Source organism: Adiantum capillus-veneris, chromosome 8 (genome assembly GCF_014529385.1).
Source record: "Adiantum capillus-veneris isolate H3 chromosome 8, ASM1452938v2, whole genome shotgun sequence".
Classification (NCBI taxonomy): domain Eukaryota; kingdom Viridiplantae; phylum Streptophyta; class Polypodiopsida; order Polypodiales; family Pteridaceae; genus Adiantum; species Adiantum capillus-veneris.
Genome location: NC_140938.1, coordinates 146,500,055 through 146,513,872, shown reverse-complemented (window position 1 = coordinate 146,513,872; position 13,818 = coordinate 146,500,055). Strand labels below are relative to the sequence as shown.

The following is a 13,818-nucleotide window of genomic DNA, read 5'->3' as shown; positions in this document are numbered from 1 at the left end:
AGTGACTACCTTGCATTTTTAGGTTTTAAGCTTTAATGGAAACTTGCAATTAGGGTAAAGTGATAAGAGTATCTACGCACATAAAGTTAAGCTTCAAAGGTAGATTTGCACTCTTAAGCTAAGCTTTAATGGTAACTTTGCACTTAGATATAAGCTGTAGTGATTACCTTGCATTTTTAGGTTTTTTAAGCTTTAATGGAAACCTTGCAATTAGGTTAAGTGTTAAGAGTATCTACGCATCATAAAGTTAAGCTTCAAAGATAGATTTCCACTCGTAAGGTAAGCTTTAATGGTAACTCTTTGCACCCTAGATGTAAGCTTTAGTGATTTACCTTACATTTTAAGTTCTAAGGTTTAATGGAAACCTCGCATTAGGGTCAAGTGATAAGAGTATCTATGCATTCATAAAGTTCAGCTTCAAGGTAGATTTGCACTCTTAAGCTAAGCCTTAATGATAACTTTGCACTAGGTGTAAGCTTTAGTGACACCTTGTATTTAAGTTTAAGCTTTAAGGGAAAGCTCGAAAACTCATACTCTTATATGATTAGGAGACCTTCTAACTTCCTAAAATGGAAAGCTAGGTACCATAAGAAAAGAGTAATTGTCTAAGCTCGATAGAAGTAGTTCAATTTTGGTATTGAAGAGTATTGTAAAGTTTTCAATTTCAAGTTTGTTTGCAAATACGCGATGGGGGAGATAGGGGATAACTTCGCGGAATTGATCTTCGTGATGTTTGAACCGAAAACTCTACAAGCTTCCATGGAGATGCCCCAGGGATGGCAAAGGATTGCAAAACCTGGGAATCGATAAAACGGGATTTGAACTTAAAAATTTGGCATTTCCAAAGAGACATTAACCATCAAATGCCTATGGCAAAAAAACTCGCTTGTATTTTCTAAATAAACATGGCTGGTAGATAATTAATGGAAGTAGGAATTAATCGTTGATAAATGAATGAACCTGGAATTACCAACTAGGAGTTAAAAGGAATCTCGAGAGGTGATAGGGATAGCCCATTGCAAATCACATGATTAACTAGAGTTTTGAAGATTGTCTGGAAATGACCGGGAACCAAGATGGATCTTCTTGGGGTCAATTTGATTGAAAGGCCGGCCCATTGAGAGGATTCTCCTTGGGGAAATTGTCAGATTGGCCCTTTTTGGCTAGGGCACGCGTAACCGGCAAGTTGTTATACCTAGAGTCTTGTTCATGCCCAGAAGTGATAAGGTCGAAGAGACTGACTTTTGTTTTTTGTATTTGCCGAATCGGACTGCATGGTCAAGTACCTGTGGTATTCTTGCATTGGATATTTCGGTACCATAATGCGGTATGGCCTGATGCCAATAGTTGGCTGAGAAGGTTATTCTCAGGGAGGATGATGTGAATTTAATTAAGGAAATTTGTTCGACTTGGTTGCTTAAAAAGGAACTGGAAAGGCTAAGAATATAGGGGCTATCCTGCGCATCTGTCACACCAGATGGTGCTATACCTCTCGAAACAAAATTCCTAGGAAGGAATGATTAAATTACTGAATGAGCCTTTACCAAACACTTAATTCTGGGAATATTGTGAAGGTGTTGCCATTTTGATGGCTATAATCGATTATCTTGGCCTGAATGGGGAGGCAAGATGAATTGGTTGAAACTAAATGTGTTGCATGATTAGTAATAAAACTAGTTACAAGCTAATTATAGCAAATAAAGGAAAGAAAATGAATTAAAAGTTTCTAAATAAAGATCTGGTGGGAACAACCAAATGAATTTCCCTGAACGAGGGTATGCAACATATTGCATGATGCTTGTTGTTTGATGATGTCTGATAGACTACTGTCTTCCTGATTTTGTAGTAGTTAAGTACTACCTCGGGAAGGGATTTTCATGAAGTGGTTCGGTGGGTGGGCGGATCCGGAGAGTCAGATGGCCGGATGTTGATTTAAAACTTTTATGTTAAACGCTAGGACTACGTGGGATAAAAATGGGTAATCGGGGACGAGTGAGACCAGGTATGATTGCAAGATCCCTCTTCTTAGGGGAAAGTGATAACTGCCGTGCCTGCTTGTCAGGAAAAAGGGGTTATCACCATGAACCAAGGAAGAACAAGAAAGCAAGAACAGATCCTCAAGTTAAAGATAAAGAGAATCAAGACTAAGGACCACGATTTTGTGTGCAGAAAGCTGTCGAGGACAGATTGATTATGAGAAGCGGATAAAATCATTGAATGAAGGGATGTACCCCCTTGGGTTGGCAATCGAGATAGGTCGGAAACCTGTCTGAGTGTCGGTCCCAAGTGGGAGGGATACCTGCAGATAGATCTATATCATTCCCTGGAACGGTCTGGAGGATTGAGGGAGCTGAGTAGGGTCGAGTCTAGGTATGGCCCTCACATTGGGTTGGCGTTCGAGATAGACTGGAGTCCTGTCTGAGTGTCGGTCCCAAGTGGGAGGGATACTTGCAGATAGATCTACGTCACTCTCTGGAACGGTCTGGAGGACTTAGGGAGGTGAGAAGGGTCGAGTCTGGGTATGGCCCTCACAGTTAGAGATATAAATAGAGGTGCCTTCTCCCAAGAAGGATACGCTCAGTTTGGTCCAATGGTGAGTACATCACATTGGTGCAGTTTACGGGCAGTTAGGAGGTTTTTCTTGATTTTCTTGGGGAATCTCTAAGGCAAGCGATGGTGTTCCTACTTGACACGGGGTAGAGAGAGAGAGAGAGAGAGAGAGAGAGAGAGAGAGAGAGAGAGAGAGAGAGAGAGAGAGAGAGAGAGAGAGAGAGAGAGAGAGAGAGAGAGAGAGTATGCTCGCCTTGTTTCTTGCTGGCAAATGGCGGTGGCAGGAAGTAGAAGACTCATTTGAGAAGGGACTGCAAGGGGTTAGCAAGGAGAATGATGATCAATTCATCACCACTTACAAGACTTGTCTGTTAAATGTGCACAGCTCCTGTGCTTTCAAACTTGTGGATTTGGATGTAGAACAGGAAACGGAAACGTGCATGCCCATGAGGACCAAGCTCACCATAAAGATAAAGTGCCCTCGATCAGATTTAACATGGAGATGCGTCGGAAGCGTCGCCAGGAGGTCTGTTGCTCACCCTGTTGCTCACCTTCAGCTTCGTCACCAGTCTGCGGGGTTACAAAGATAGCAGCAAGATGCGGTGCGGCTCCCTTTTCTATTTCTTGCTTACGAGAGAGGCCCGGGAGGCATCTGGGGGGGAATGTGGAGGCCGGTGCCTGTTTGGGATGAGATCCTCCTACTTCGATCGACAAGGGCACGGCGAGTGGGAGTTGTTTTCCCTTGGTGACAGCGGTCGGCGCAAGGGATGGAGTCATCATGAAGACGCATGGCTCGTCATCATATCCTTTGGATGCTTGTCTCATCTAGTTGGGATCTTTCATGCTACGGATGGAACCTTTGCTCTACTTGGGTGTTCGCATCTTCTGTCTTTTTGCGGTATGCTTCCCTTCAGCCTTCTACTTTCTATATTGCTGTCTATATTGGGCATTCCCGATGTGAGAGGGTCGATGATGGTGGCACCCGATCTGATTGGCATGGCATGTTAAGCTCTCTTGTTATGGGTTTTTCGGCTTCCCTGTAAAAAAACCCGATTATGGAGTGTTAGTTGTGTGGTTGATAATGGGTTAAGCTCTTTTTGTGTTGAATTTCCCGGCTTCCCTGTAAAAGCCCGGTTATGATCTATTTGTTTGTAGTGGGTGATGCTCTCGCTCGCTTTGAATAGAGCTGCTTCATGTAATTTTTTGGTTCATTAATGTATAAGTTCTGGAAAAAAAACAAGGTATGGCCTATATAATGCTATTGAGAGGAATTTAATAATAAAAGGTTCTTTGTGACGAGGAAAATGAGAAAGTGACTAGCATTTAAAGTTTTTCTTGTCACAGTAAAGTTCTCTTTTTGGAGGCTAGGACTCCGCACTTCTGCGGCTGTAAGCTCTTCTCTTCGCCATTTGTTGATAGTCAGTTCTGATGTGATGCGATTGGGTGGCTCCCCTTGTTAGCCGATGTACCTTTGGTCTATGTTCTGGTCTGTCTTGGTTGGTGGTCTGGCTCGGGTTGAGCGGGTCCGGTGATGTAATTTTTTTGGTTTTCTTAATATAATCTTTCCACCCACCTATTGTGGGTTTTGCCCAAGAAAAAAAAAGTTTCACTCTTTTTGGAAGCAAGTGTAAGAGTGATTTATTTAGATTACAATATATTTTGAAAGCATAAATAATAATAACTAAACCAATATTCAATGGCTTTAAAAAAAGAGAAAATAGTACAAACAAATTAATGACTAAATGAATATTCAAATAAACGAATATTCAAAGACTTTTAATAATATTCATTATTATCTTTGCCAGCATATTGTTGTAGTAGACCTTGAGTTGGAGTCTTGAATAATAGTTTGAAGATTCAACAGTTGGGAAAAGAAACTTTTATAGTACCTCTTGCGGAAAAGAGGAAGAAAAGAAAAAGATAGCTCAAATTTCTAAAACATAGAAAGGAAGTTGTGTATGCTTAGGAAAATGATTTTTGTCGAGCATTGACTTTCGAATTGGGCATGCCGGGGATGGAGGCTTTTGACGTTTCAAGTTTGAACAGGTGGTGAGTGGCTTCAACGTGGACGGAGAAAAGTCACTATCGTTGACTTACCCTCCCCCCCCCCCCCCTCTCTCTCTCTCTCTCTCTCTCGATCTCATTGATCCTAGTCAGATTTTGCCAAGAGGAAATTTTAGAAAATTAGGTTATTTTCAGGCTTTTACACTATTTTTCTCTATTTTGGGGCGAAATTTCTCCTTTTTCCCTTGCCCTCAACGGGCATTTTTGAAAATTGAAAACGGCAAGATATTAAGCCGAGACACATTTCTCCGAACACCGATTCTGATTCGTAGTCTCTCTCTCTCTCTCTCTCACAGAGGCTTCAGCAGATTTAGGGTTTCCAAATTTACTGTCGACGATTCCTATGCAGAGTAGTACTAGCCCCGCACGATCAGCAAGAGTAGTGACGTTAAGCATCAAATTAGCGGGCGTGTGGCTATTGGTAAGCTGCACATGCGCCATAACCGCTGGTGCACCAGATAATGAGAGGAGCTGTCCGGCGACGCCCTTGTCGCCCGTCATGGCGGCGACCAAGGAGCAAGCGCAGCTGAAGGTGCTGGTGCCCAACATACGCTCGCTCCGCCAGTTCGTCAACTGCTCCGACCCGGCGCGCGTTCGTGGCTTCTGCATCGATGTCTTCGAGATGGCGCTCTCCATTCTCCCCCCAGCAGCAGCGCCTCCCCCAACATGTCCATCCACTACTCATGCTTCAACTTCACCGGCAATGCCTCGTCCGGCCCCACCTATAACGACATGGTCGACCTCGTCGCAAATGGGGTACGCTCTACTTCCCTCTTGAGGGAGTTAATGATAGGGCTTTAAGGATTATGAAAAATCATTAGCCAACCTCTGAACTTTCAAACGACCTTAAAATTGGAAATGAGGAGTAAAAAAGCTGGTCATGGAGAGGGCCAGGGCTAGAAAAAAACATTATTCCTAACCGATCAAAATAAGGAGAAACTTGAAATTCTCCGGTTTTCAGGTCAAAATTTGAAGCTTTTGCTGGTAATCACACCACAACTTGTGCAAATTCACCGGTTTTCTTAAAGGCAAGCTTAAAATCTAATCGGGATTTTATAATTTCAGCCGGTTAAAATACACTAGACCCCGGTTGTTAACAGCCCAACTTGGCGTCACTAGAAAAATACATTTCCCCTAACTGAAAAAAGTAAGGGCAAACTTTAAATTCTCCCGGTTTTGAGGTCAAAATTTGAAGCCTTTATCGATATTTACACTAAAACTTATGTAAAATTCCTGATTTTCTTCAAGGCAAGCTCAAAATCTAATCGGGATTTTTTGTTGCAATTAGTTGAAATAGATTGGACCCTAGTTTCTCTCAAACATTGGTCATGCATTGGTTGTCTATAAGTGTGTGAGATGTCATCATTGCACACATACATGATGCCGATTCCCCAAGGAAGCTTGTAATCGTTTGATCACATTGTATGGCACCAACCGAAAGACAAGGAAATTGAAATTACAAGTATGAGAGCTCTACTGTCTACACATAGTTGATAAGAAAACTACATGTCAATGGTTATGCACTGAAGATTGAACCCCTTGCACTTAATTATTGGTGTTATAGTCATGATGTTGACAAGGTGGAAGTATGCTTGTGTGGCTTAGTAGCACCGCCATACAAGCTACTCAATGCATCTATAGTATGCTTGTGTGGCTTAGTGGCACCGCCATACAAGCTACTCAATGCATCTATATAGACTTGTTCAAACATATTCACAAATTTTAGAATCACGTATGTCGAAGGAGAAAAGTCTTGGAGAGGATTCTCCTCCACAAGGTACAAACAATGTTTAACAAACCTTCTACACAGTCAAGGGAAGAAGCAGAGGTTAAGATGTACATCAAAAAGGAGGTGTACATCACGAAGGAGGACATGATCGAGGTAAACAAAAGCAAGGGAAGAAGGAGAGGTTGAGTTGTACATCACGAAGGAAGTCATGATCAAGGTAAACACAATTAAGGACCATACTAGTCATATATTTTCAAGCACGAGGGGCCACAAGAATCATTCACAAAATTATAGTAAAAGGATGCTAAAATTCTAGCAATAACTGACTCATCCACTCACAATTGTAAGTATGGGAAAAAGGAAAAAAAAACAATAAGGAAACACTCGGGATAATACTGCGCATCCGATTATGCAGTAAAAATTTGTTCCCTTGTATTTGGCTAATGGCAAAGTGAAGTACTTAGCTTTTATACTCCACACTCCAAACATTACAAAAAACCGATTTTTTTCTCTTAAAATAACAGAATAAGGCTTGAAAAGACAGGGTATTAATGTTTGTGGACTATTTCTGGAGAACAATATTTAATTGGTTGCACAAGAAATTAAGATACTCTGTAGGATGTTTATGCTTGGTGTATGCATGCGGTAGGTTAGAGTTTCCACCTTTTGTCAAGGAGGTTGAGTGGTTTGCGTGCACTAAAGTCTAGCACAAACTATTAATTGTGTAAATGTGTAAAGGTAAAAATAAGCTGCATAGTCATGAGCAGTGTTAGAAAAAAACCGGGGTACAGTGTATTTTAACCGGCTAAGATCGTAAAATCCCGGTTAGATTTTTGAGCTTGCCTTAAAGAAAACCGGCAAATTTACACAAGTTTTAGTGTAAATACCGGCAAAAGCTTCAAATTTTGACCTAAAAACCGGTAGAATTTCAAGTTTGCCCTTATTTTCTTTGGTTAGGAAAAATGTATTTTCTAGCCCTGGTCATGAGCTTGTTCCTAGTTTCCAAGTTTCAAGGATTTTGAGTTGCGAAAGGGAAAGCAAGTCTTGATGTGTTCGCTATTGCACCCATTCCTAGTAAAGAGCTCTTGAGGTGATGAGACAAGCGCTGCACATGGAAAGGTTCATAGATGTGTTAAATTTTGCATTTGGTCTTTATTAGGGGATTACATGATGGGTAGGTGGGAGGTCGTAGACAAGAGGGAGAGATATATATGCCGCCTTTCTGACCCTCGCTGCCTTCCTTGCATAGTCAGTCTCTGTGTATGTGTGTGTGTGTGTCTTCCATTGCGAGGTATGCTCAAGGCAAGAGAGGTTTGCAATTAGCGTGGTGCGATGGGGGTGGTTGCATCACCTACCTCTTGTTGGGATTGCCAGAAAATATGGTGGAGACAATTGGGACTTGCCCTGATCTTAGGTATGCTCAAGGGAGGTGGACATTGCAGGTGTACAAAGAAAGAGACTTGATGTTTGTGAGGGACGGCGCGTCGACAGCAAGGTAGACACACCTCATCTTTTTTTTTTTATGGGAGGCCTGTTGTCGAAATTGCAAGAAGAGGGTTGTGTGTTTGACAGAGAGAGGACTCTGCATGGAGCTTTGTTTTGCCATGTTGTTGCCTGTTTTTCCTTCCTGGTTCGTGCGAGTGACAGAGTAGCATTTGTGCTTGGATTAGGCTTGTTCAGCCTAACAAGAGTACTCAAGGGCATCAAGGGATCAATGGCGGCCATGGCAAGGTCGCAGGGGAAGAAACAAAGGGGAGGTCGGGGCTGCCCTCAAAGAGATGGCCTGGGTCGTGATGAATCCAAAGAGTCATGAACGTGTGAGCAAAATGGGTGAGGCAAGCATAATGCGCCGCGGTGTATATGAGATCCAATGAGAGTAGATCAGAGCCGATGATGTGGCCTCTAAGGCAGGATGGGCAAGAGAGGAAAAGGGGGAGGGGGGGTTCACGTCGTCGCCATGGCTGTGGTGTGTCCGACCTCTTGTAAGGTGACTAAAAGGTTGTCCTGCCTTTTGCCTTGGAAAAGAAGAGAATCTAGCAAACTAATTAATGATTGAGTTTAAGATAGACCTAGTAGTAGCTTTTGATACCAAGCCACTTGGGTGCTTTTTAAAGACCATATAATCAATTATGCACCAAGGTTAGGAACCGGATTTGTTGGGGTATAGGCGTCTGTGCCTTGCCCGGCCGCCCAGAGTCTGGGCGCCCACTGACTTGTATACCTTATACATAGCATAAGTGTATAAGGGGCTGCTCACTCTTTGAGTCTCCCCACCCACATCGTGTGTGTGTCTCCTTCTCTCTCTCTCTCTCACTCTCCGTCTGTGGTGCTCCCCGATCCCCTTCAATTGGTATCAGAGCTTTGGCTTCACGACAGATGGAGTGCTACAGAGAAGTGAGCTTTCAGCTATGGTGACCGCGGAGAGCACGACGGCTTTGAGAGCTTCGAGGCGATAGCTCGCTCGCTCTCAACGGTGGAGTTCAATCGCGGAGTTTCACGGAGAGCGATTTTAGCTTGAGGAGCATTGTCTTTGGAGCTTAGGAGCTTGGTGTGGTCAAGCTTGGTCGAGGAGGCGGTTGCGGCTTCCTTGGTGAGAGGAGCTTTTGAGCTCAGTGGAGCTCGTTAGAGAAGTGCTCGGCGGAGGAGAGCTTGACATTCGAGTGCTTGGATGCTGTTGTGGCAGAGCTCTTGTGTTGGAGCTTGCATTGAGAGGACATTGCATCACGCAGAGTGGAGCAAGAGCAGGTTCAAGACTGTGTGCAGCTCGTTTTTGCCATTTTCGGGCTCTAAAACGCAGTTTTTTGCGTAGCTCCGTCATACAGAGTCAGATCTACATGATCCAGGAGTCTAGGTCAGGGTTTTGGCACGCTCCGGACGCGATGGTGATGTCTATTTGCTGAAATTATGCTTTGAATTACAGCAGGTACAGCAGCAGGTTTATTTGTGCACTTTCGGGTCCCAAAAACACTGTTTTTGGCATAGCTTTCACACCCGGACTCGGATACATATGATCCAGGAGTCTACCTTGGGGTTTTGGCACGCTCCGGACGCACTCGTCATATCAGAATTGTAAAATTCTGAACGCTGAATTTTCTGCAGCAGTAGTTGTTTATTGTGTGTCGAGGATTCCACACATGGTTTGCTCTCAGATGTGAGAGTGATATTTGCTGCAAGTTTCCTCACAGGTGGGAGGATACGATGTATGCCTTATGTGGTTTGATGCTCAGGGAGACTAATGTGATTGCATTTTGAGCTCGGCAATGTATGCCTCGAGCATGTTTTTTGGCAGTCACAGGTAGAGCAGATATTTGTGTACTAGATTTGCAGGTGTTTGCAATGATGTATGCAAAATGTGGAGATTGGTGCATGCATTTGGAGTGTGATTTGACGCGCTTTGGTTGCTCATGGTTTTGAGCGTGCAGTCAATTTGGTTACTAGTTTTTTGTGGCCGTTTTACTGACGAAACTCTGGCGAAATTTTCCCAGGAGTTTTATGCGTATCATTTGCGCGATCTAGGTAGAGATTGCGGGTTGCACTCAACATTTGTGTGCGGTGTTCTCTGCAGGTGGGAGATTTGTGTGTGTGTATGCATCGATACCGCACATTGTGGGCTTGGTGATTAGCTCACGGGTTTGACAGGCGTACAGTTATCTTGGCACACTCACAGGAGTGAGTATTGTGATGTATGCTTGTGTGGCTACGAGCTAGGTAGCCGGATTCGAGCACTAATGGCTTGAGGTTTTTCAGCAGGTTTCAGCTACAGGTTTACAAGTTTACAGGCAGGTTTGAGGGCTTATTTGGGCGCTGAATTTTCAGCCATTGTTTCCTCTTTGCAGGTGTCCATGTATGACTCAGTTGTAGGCTGATCTGGGACACGTTTGTGACTTGTTTATGCAGTTGTTTAAGAGCTGAATTTTGGGGCTGTTTTGGGGCTGATTTGCAGCCATATTTGCAGACTTTTGTTGATGCAATTCGAGCCAGTTTAGGGCTGATTTGGTTGACATTTGCTACTCATTGTTGGTTGCTCTTTGGCGAGCATTATGGCTGATAGTGTTATGTATGACATTGAGGGTACAGGAGACGTATGTTTGTCCTTGCCCAGTGGTATGAGATTTACCCTGCGTCATGTGCGTTATGTGCCAGATCTGAGACGGGATTTGATCTCAGTCAGACAGTTACGGGATAGTGGATGTCAGATTTCGCTACGAGAGCGAGATTTTGTGATGCATTTGGGTTCGCTAGTGATTGCGAGAGGTGCCAGGAGTGGTACAGGTTACCCATTGCATGTGGATCACACGAGAGACGGTGTTGTCTCTGTGATCATGCAGCCAGGTAGAGAGCGAGAGAGCAGGCGAGTCTCTTTTGCTTGTGGGTTGCAGGATGCTTTGCATGGAGTGCAGAGCAGTGACCTTGTTGTGCAGGTTGCGTCTACGGATGCACAGGTAGAGCGGGACAGCTCTAGTGAGTCACAGCAGGATGAGTCATCAGAGGTGATGACAGAGATGACTCACATGGATGTTGAGATGTCCAACTATTGTGGAGTCATTTCTTGATATGCTTATGCCAGAGCTTGATGCAGAGAGGACATATGGTTATACACTTGGTACACATGTGATATGTGGTGGGCACGAGGAGTCACTCCAGAGCTCGGAGTCAGAGTGCCATGGTCTCTATGATAGGGGACAGGATTGCCATGTGTTGAGTTCTGAGTTGGAGGTGGCAGAGGTTGCCAGGGGTTGCATCAACGTTCGGTGTCCTTATGTACGAGATGCTGATCTCGAGGCCCGACATAGCAGCTGCAGTGGGAGCATTTGCAGCAGGGTTGATTAGTCGTTCGATGACTGATCTCGGCATAGAGCATAGGGGAGGTTTGCAGGTATTGCGTACATACTTGCAGTACGTGTGCGGTACGTCTGGTGGTGTATGGACTTACACGGGAGCAGGACAGCCGGATGCACACGATCACAGCCAGCCAGTGGGCATCGGTTGAGAGCGGTTTTCTCTCGCCTTTTGTAGTCTTTAGACTAGGTTCTCTTGCTTAAAGGCACAGTCGCCTTTAAGTGGGAGGTTGTTGGGGTATAGGCGTCTGTGCCTTGCCCGGCGCCCAGAGTCTGGGCGCCCACTGACTTGTATACCTTATACATAGCATAAGTGTATAGGGGGCTGCTCACTCTTTGAGTCTCCCCACCCACATCGTGTGTGTGTCTCCTTCTCTCTCTCTCTCTCACTCTCCGTCTGTGGTGCTCCCCGATCCCTTCAGGATTGATCTAGTGAACTTATTCTAGCTATATTGACATCCAATAGAGAGGTTAATTACCTCTTTTTGAAAAGATTAATAGAGCTTGGTCCATAAATAGGGCGACAACAATCATAAGAAAAAGGTAGCAATCAAACTTAATTAATTTTTTCTTGAACAACAAAGGGGACTAGTTATAAGTAATTAAAAGGTTCTGATAAAAAAAGCAGCTTTGCTTTACTAGCTCTGTCCTTTTTTTGTTGAGATGATCACATTCCCAAGCACTATATCATGATTATTAGAGAGAGAGAGAGAGAGAGGAGAGAGAGAGAGAGAGAGAGGAGGAGAGAGAGAGAGAGAAGAGAGTATTCAAAATGTGTTATTAGCAAGTGCAATAATGAGGCAATTAACTCACTTATAAATAAATTTTATGAATTGGAAAGACTTCTAAAAAAATGTAGGTGCAAAATGTGTGACTAGATGTTATGAATACTAAAATTCTAAGTCCAAGTATTTGAGAGAATTATTTTCTTTAGTCTATTCATAAGTCTCTTTTATTTCTTTTTCTCTTCCAAATGTATCATTAATTCAGGGGAATGGCCTTGTTACTTGTGTTCTTGGTATGTGCCACACCATTCCAAAGGAGTTTTACATAAAAACATTCAATCCATGGTTGTACACATCCCACAGCAATCTAATTAGTGAAAAAAATTAATTTTAAATATTTATTATAGAACAAATTTAGTGCAAGCTTGAATGATTTCAAGGTGTATAACACCTAGTCCTCATGATTAATGAAGCCTATCTTTTGAAAAATCAAGAAATTACAAAAGCACAAAATTAATAAATCTTTTTTTCATTAAAAATAGAGCATATAGATAATGTATAAGGAGAAGTATTTGACAATTTGTGATTTTTTCTAGACATATGATGCAGTTGTAGGAGATGTCACAATTGGATCATCTCGATCATCAAAAGTGGATTTTACACATCATTACATGGAATCAGGGGTGGTCATCTTGGGAAAGATAGCTTATGAAGCAACTCCTCTTTGGTTATTCTTTGGATGGCCCTTTTCCCTACGTATGTGGTGCACTATTTTGGGGGCATTTTTCTTTGCGGGATTCTTAGTGTGTCTCTAGAGAGAAAGGACAACCCAGAGTTTGCGCAAGGAAGCCTTGGCCAACGTGCTTATAAAAATCTCTTGGTGAGTGAAAAATTAACTACTTTGAGCTCATCTATAGAGTATTTGCTATAAGTGTTCTTTTTTTTAATCTTATGTCAATTATCATTTGTTGGTTTTGTCTATGCAATAGATATCATCTATTGCATAAGACATCAATTGTTATCTATTAACAATTAATACTCTTGTTTTATTTTATGTCAATTATCAACTATTGATGCTGTCTTATGCAATAAATATCATGAAATTGGTCAAAAGAAAATGGTATAGAATTATATTCTCCATATGCCAACAAGTTTATATCCTTTTTCATGTAATAGATACATAAATTACTTACATTGTACTTTGCCAGTGAAATGTCATCAATGCCAAACAAAGAGAGCTAATAGATGTTAAGACATAGGGTGGCAGAAAAGCAATCCATGAAGGTCCAAGATCAAGATATCAAGATGAAGCAAGATGGACTGCAAGAAGCAAAAAAAGAATCTCCAAGAAGATTATGGTGACATAGAAAGCCTCAATATTAGAGATAGTGAAAATCAAGTGGATATGTAGAGGCTTTAAGGCAAAAATGAAGAGTGAAAAAAAGGCTTATGAGAAGTTAATGGCTTTATATGATTCAATCACATCTAGTCTAACTACACTTCTGATGAACCAAGGAGCAAAATCATCTATGGAAATAGCTCCATATTCACAACACAATGAGGAGATAGCAAAGCTCAAGAAGTGTAACATTTAATGGCCTAAAAACTTGTGTGTAGCGGAAATTAGCATGAACATAGTGGGCATTTCATTAGAATAGATTCCTAATGAGAATTACAAGAGTGCTTGGGTGGAGAGAGCAACAAAAAGCATAACACCTAGTTAGATAGCATGAACAATACTTTCAAAAGAGAGAGAAATTAAGTTATTGACAACAATTGAGGACCGGATTTGCATGGAGCCGGTCCCCCCTCCAAAAGGCTTTGTATTATGGTTTCTCCCATCAAGAGAGACATTGTACAATACAATTCTTTGTGTTCCTTCAAGACTAGCTAGTGCAATGAAGATGAAAGC

General features: G+C 42.5%; 1 pseudogene; it reads left to right on the top strand.

The window, feature by feature from the left end:
* The first annotated feature begins 4,874 nt into the window (after positions 1-4,874).
* LOC147453130 (glutamate receptor 3.1-like) lies at positions 4,875-12,913 on the top strand (annotated as a pseudogene).
* Positions 12,914-13,818: the final 905 nt, after the last annotated feature.